The following is a 6,000-nucleotide window of genomic DNA, read 5'->3' as shown; positions in this document are numbered from 1 at the left end:
TTTGTTTTAAATCACGAAGGTCTGAGAAAGAATTACTTCAGTTATTATGATTATCCTCACTATCCTGTCTTTGTCCAAGTTGCTCCGGCCTTGATTATCTCAGCTAATATTCAAGGCTAAGAGATCATAATAAAGCTTCAGTAGCTACTTAAATAATTTCTGTATTTCTACTAATAATTGCAAGGCATATGTACCCACCCATGATACGTAAGCATAATGGGATGTGTTTTTCTATCTACTATATAAGTAATATCAAAACAAAATAAAGTTGAACTTGTTTGCAATACACATACTGGTTGTATCGTTTGTACAAGTTCCCTGATCAGCGCACATGCGCAGACGATATCAGATGTTTCGCCGACGCACAGATTAAATCGAACCGGTTCGTGACTGCTTAGATACAGTGCAGAGAAGCACAGACAGAGTTAAAGAAATTAACCCTTACACCCCCATTGTAAGCAGCAGTCCTGCCCTGCTTTATGGCTGAGATTCTAGCTATCTGTATAACAGAGCATTCTGTCACAGTGGCACAGATCCTATCTGATCCCCCCATTGTAAGCAGCAGTCCTGCCCTGCTTTATGGCTGAGATTCTAGCTATCTGTATAACAGAGCATTCTGTCACAGTGGCACAGATCCTATCTGATCCCCCCATTGTAAGCAGCAGTCCTGCCCTGCTTTATGGCTGAGATTCTAGCTATCTGTATAACAGAGCATTCTGTCACAGTGGCACAGATCCTATCTGATCCCCCCATTGTAAGCAGCAGTCCTGCCCTGCTTTATGGCTGAGATTCTAGCTATCTGTATAACAGAGCATTCTGTCACAGTGGCACAGATCCTATCTGATCCCCTCATTGTAAGCAGCAGTCCTGCCCTGCTTTATGGCTGAGATTCTAGCTATCTGTATAACAGAGCATTCTGTCACAGTGGCACAGATCCTATCTGATCCCCCCATTGTAAGCAGCAGTCCTGCCCTGCTTTATGGCTGAGATTCTAGCTATCTGTATAACAGAGCATTCTGTCACAGTGGCACAGATCCTATCTGACCCCCCCATTATAAGCAGCAGTCCTGCCCTGCTTTATGGCTGAGATTCTAGCTATCTGTATAACAGAGCATTCTGTCACAGTGGCACAGATCCTATCTGATCCCCCCATTGTAAGCAGCAGTCCTGCCCTGCTTTATGGCTGAGATTCTAGCTATCTGTATAACAGAGCATTCTGTCACAGTGGCACAGATCCTATCTGATCCCCTCATTGTAAGCAGCAGTCCTGCCCTGCTTTATGGCTGAGATTCTAGCTATCTGTATAACAGAGCATTCTGTCACAGTGGCACAGATCCTATCTGATCCCCCCATTGTAAGCAGCAGTCCTGCCCTGCTTTATGGCTGAGATTCTAGCTATCTGTATAACAGAGCATTCTGTCACAGTGGCACAGATCCTATCTGACCCCCCCATTATAAGCAGCAGTCCTGCCCTGCTTTATGGCTGAGATTCTAGCTATCTGTATAACAGAGCATTCTGTCACAGTGGCACAGATCCTATCTGATCCCCCATTGTAAGCAGCAGTCCTGCCCTGCTTTATGGCTGAGATTCTAGCTATCTGTATAACAGAGCATTCTGTCACAGTGGCACAGATCCTATCTGATCCCCCCATTATAAGCAGCAGTCCTGCCCTGCTTTATGGCTGAGATTCTAGCTATCTGTATAACAGAGCATTCTGTCACAGTGGCACAGATCCTATCTGATCCCCCCATTGTAAGCAGCAGTCCTGCCCTGCTTTATGGCTGAGATTCTAGCTATCTGTATAACAGAGCATTCTGTCACAGTGGCACAGATCCTATCTGATCCCCCCCATTGTAAGCAGCAGTCCTGCCCTGCTTTATGGCTGAGATTCTAGCTATCTGTATAACAGAGCATTCTGTCACAGTGGCACAGATCCTATCTGATCCCCCCCCCATTGTAAGCAGCAGTCCTGCCCTGCTTTATGGCTGAGATTCTAGCTATCTGTATAACAGAGCATTCTGTCACAGTGGCACAGATCCTATCTGACCCCCCCCCCCCCCCCCCCCGCCACATTGTAAGCAGCAGCTTGAATAATGTGCATGCATACAGGTCTGGACTGTGATTCAAAACAGGCCCTGGCATTCCCAGTACCCAGAGGCCCAAACAGCCCCCCAGCCCAATAAATAGTGACTATGGCACCTTACAGCCCCTCTGGCATTTGTCTGAACCCACAGATTGCTGGCCCGGGCCTGCTTGCATAGCTATATGAAGGATTAAATATCTTTTCAACAAATAATTTTCTCAGGGATGGCAATGCCATATTTTAATACAAAAAAGAGCACACCAATCACTGTTGTGCCATATCCCCAATTTGTCAGCATAATGGCCCTCTAATCTCTGTCTCTGATATTTCCCATATGGCATTGCTGATAATTATCGGTCTCCTGCGATCATTCATCTTTCTGAGTTCCACCCCAGCAGGGCTCTGTCACATCTGCAGCGCCTGTGCCTTAAGTCATAATAGGAAAACTGTCTGATCTCAAATAAACTCCTAGTCATCTGTAGTGATAGCAGTATTCTCTGACAATTTGCAATTGGTCTAATTTTTTTTTTTAATTATCTTTCTTTTTTGTTCTGCAGGATTGCAAGTTTTGTTTTTAATCTTGTTGCTATGTTCCCACTGACACTAGCAACCTGACAGTGATTCAAGGACAGAGCGGAAGATGAATAGCAGAGGGGACAAACAGTAAGATAAGTTTAATAAAAAGTGAATTGATTTAGAAACTGTAAGAAATAAACGAAGAGCATGGTGATCTGAGAATATTAATATCTGCATCATAATGCTAATTTTCTGATGAGGTGCAGGGCGGTATTTATATAGGCACCCAAGGGCCTGGGCCTAGGGTGGGGGGCCCTTGGGTGCCTCTATAATCGGCAAATTTAAATAAAAATAAAAAAAACTTCCCAGCTATTGCCAAACACTACCTGCGTAAATCCGGTGGCAGAGCTAGGAGGGTGGGTAACGGGCCAGCAGGTAATTTTTGGCCGGCGTGACATCACATACACCAGAAGTGACATCACACACTGGAAGTTATGTCACTCCCACCATGCATGTGATGTAACTTCCACAGACTGGTTAGGTCCGGTGCATATATATATATAGTACTAAATACAGCACTGACATGGTGTTGCATTTTTATATTACCAAAGTAAGGGGGACCCCTGCCTATCCCATATCTTATTCCCAAACTAAGGGCATTAATATGAAGTTGCCCCTCCCTTTGCTGCTATAACTGCCCCTACTCTGTTGGAAAGGTTCCCACTAGATGTTGGAACAGGGTTGCTGAGAGTTGATTCCATTCAACCGTAAGGGCATTTGTAAGATTGGCAGGGTTGGACTGGGGTGTCTGGGGCCCACCAGGGCTGCCGCCTGTAGGCCCCCCACCCCAGTTGTGATGCAAAACCCCCTCCCCAGCACATAATTCACTTCCTCCTTGCAGCTGTGATGGGGGGGAGATGAGCGGACTGAATCAGTGGGCACACCTTCCAACATTTAAAAAGTGTGAAGAGGGACAAAATGAAATACTGTGTGTATCGCGGCTAATTTTTTGACCACGTCCATTTTTCCGACCACACCCCCTAACTACTTCTCCCATTTTTACAAAATTTGGCGGGCTATTTACATTTTGAACACATTTCTGGGGGCCTTGTTTTATGTGTTATTACAGTTTTGCTAAAAAAGGTCAAATTGCTGCAAGTCTCAGTTCCCCCAAGAGGCTTGTTTAGTATTAGTTACAATTGTAAGTGCAGGTGTAGCTTGTTACCTTCTCTGGGCTCTCTGCCAAAAGCTACTTATTTAATTAAGTTTGAGAAACACTGTATTTTTTTAAGCATTCAGTGCAGGAGATCAAAGGGAAATGAGGGACTTTTCAGGCCTGGCACATAGGGTTCCATTTATCCCACAGGGGTTCAGTTGGGCAAAGGTCAGAGTTCTGTGCAGCCCAGTCGGATTCCATCATGCTTCAGCTGACAGGGGTGGCAGGAGTTCCAGGCAATGCAAACAATTAAATAGTAATGTATAATCAATGCTGCGTTACGTAAAACATAACAAACAACATGAGTGGCAGCTAAGCGTCGGGCAGGCGCGGGATGAGCCAGTTGTCAATTTCTGTTTCTATCTCTGGAATTCCTGCCCCCCCCCCCTCCTTCAGTGTTTGTCAAGCACCCACTCACATCACTTTCACAAACCTACACAGAGACACACTTGGACAGAAACTCACTCTCATTAGACCTGCTGTTGGGTAGTATCAATTTAAAGGAGCACAAGCGCTCAGATAAAATAACCCACAGATGGCTGTAAGGCGGAAAGGAATGGTGAAAAATATTCCGAGAGCTATAGAAGTATTCACTGAGAAACAAAATGTAATATAATACAGTCTGCTATAGATTACATGGGTGTAAATACTGGGGGGTCAATAGTTATGGCCCCAGGGGGGGCAATGATTCCATCAAGCTGGTGGCAATATATGAATAGCAGGTAGTTCCAGGGCTGGGATAGATATGCGGATTTCGACTCCAGGTCCCTAGCTGTTTAGTTCCACTTCTGATAGATAATCTCAAATGATATAGTTAAAATGTTAAAAAAAGTTCTAAAAAAATAAGCCTATTAGTGCAAGAATACAGTCATGCCCTGCTTTATGGCTGAGATTCTAGCTATCTGTATAACAGAGCATTCTGTCACAGTGGCACAGATCCTATCTGATCCCCCCATTGTAAGCAGCAGTCCTGCCCTGCTTTATGGCTGAGATTCTAGCTATCTGTATAACAGAGCATTCTGTCACAGTGGCACAGATCCTATCTGATCCCCCCCATTGTAAGCAGCAGTCCTGCCCTGCTTTATGGCTGAGATTCTAGCTATCTGTATAACAGAGCATTCTGTCACAGTGGCACAGATCCTATCTGATCCCCCCATTGTAAGCAGCAGTCCTGCCCTGCTTTATGGCTGAGATTCTAGCTATCTGTATAACAGAGCATTCTGTCACAGTGGCACAGATCCTATCTGATCCCCCCATTGTAAGCAGCAGTCCTGCCCTGCTTTATGGCTGAGATTCTAGCTATCTGTATAACAGAGCATTCTGTCACAGTGGCACAGATCCTATCTGATCCCCCCATTGTAAGCAGCAGTCCTGCCCTGCTTTATGGCTGAGATTCTAGCTATCTGTATAACAGAGCATTCTGTCACAGTGGCACAGATCCTATCTGATCCCCCCCCCATTGTAAGCAGCAGTCCTGCCCTGCTTTATGGCTGAGATTCTAGCTATCTGTATAACAGAGCATTCTGTCACAGTGGCACAGATCCTATCTGATCCCCCCATTGTAAGCAGCAGTCCTGCCCTGCTTTATGGTTGAGATTCTAGCTATCTGTATAACAGAGCATTCTGTCACAGTGGCACAGATCCTATCTGATCCCCCATTGTAAGCAGCAGTCCTGCCCTGCTTTATGGTTGAGATTCTAGCTATCTGTATAACAGAGCATTCTGTCACAGTGGCACAGATCCTATCTGATCCCCCCATTGTAAGCAGCAGTCCTGCCCTGCTTTATGGCTGAGATTCTAGCTATCTGTATAACAGAGCATTCTGTCACAGTGGCACAGATCCTATCTGATCCCCCCCATTGTAAGCAGCAGTCCTGCCCTGCTTTATGGCTGAGATTCTAGCTATCTGTATAACAGAGCATTCTGTCACAGTGGCACAGATCCTATCTGATCCCCCCCATTGTAAGCAGCAGTCCTGCCCTGCTTTATGGCTGAGATTCTAGCTATCTGTATAACAGAGCATTCTGTCACAGTGGCACAGATCCTTTCTGATCTGTTTTTTAAATAAGTATATCTCATTTTCTTTGTTTTAGCATACTTTTTGTCAGGCTCTGTAGCTACTGTAATTTAGTATTTTAAGGAAAAACCCATTTAACTGTGGAGGAACAAAATAATGACAACAAA

At 45.0% G+C, this 6,000-nt stretch overlaps 1 protein-coding gene across 1 annotated transcript in view; it reads left to right on the top strand.

Annotated features, from left to right (window-relative positions):
* Positions 1 to 2,640: 2,640 nt before the first annotated feature.
* Positions 2,641 to 6,000, top strand: part of rhbdf2 (rhomboid 5 homolog 2) — a gene marked incomplete in the record, with an annotated part of 57,458 nt that continues 54,098 nt past the window's right edge. The window contains 1 exon segment of the mRNA NM_001097204.1: positions 2,641 to 2,747.

Source organism: Xenopus tropicalis, chromosome 10, assembly GCF_000004195.4.
Source record: "Xenopus tropicalis strain Nigerian chromosome 10, UCB_Xtro_10.0, whole genome shotgun sequence".
NCBI classification, from domain to species: domain Eukaryota; kingdom Metazoa; phylum Chordata; class Amphibia; order Anura; family Pipidae; genus Xenopus; species Xenopus tropicalis.
This window is presented reverse-complemented; position numbering and strand designations above follow the sequence as displayed.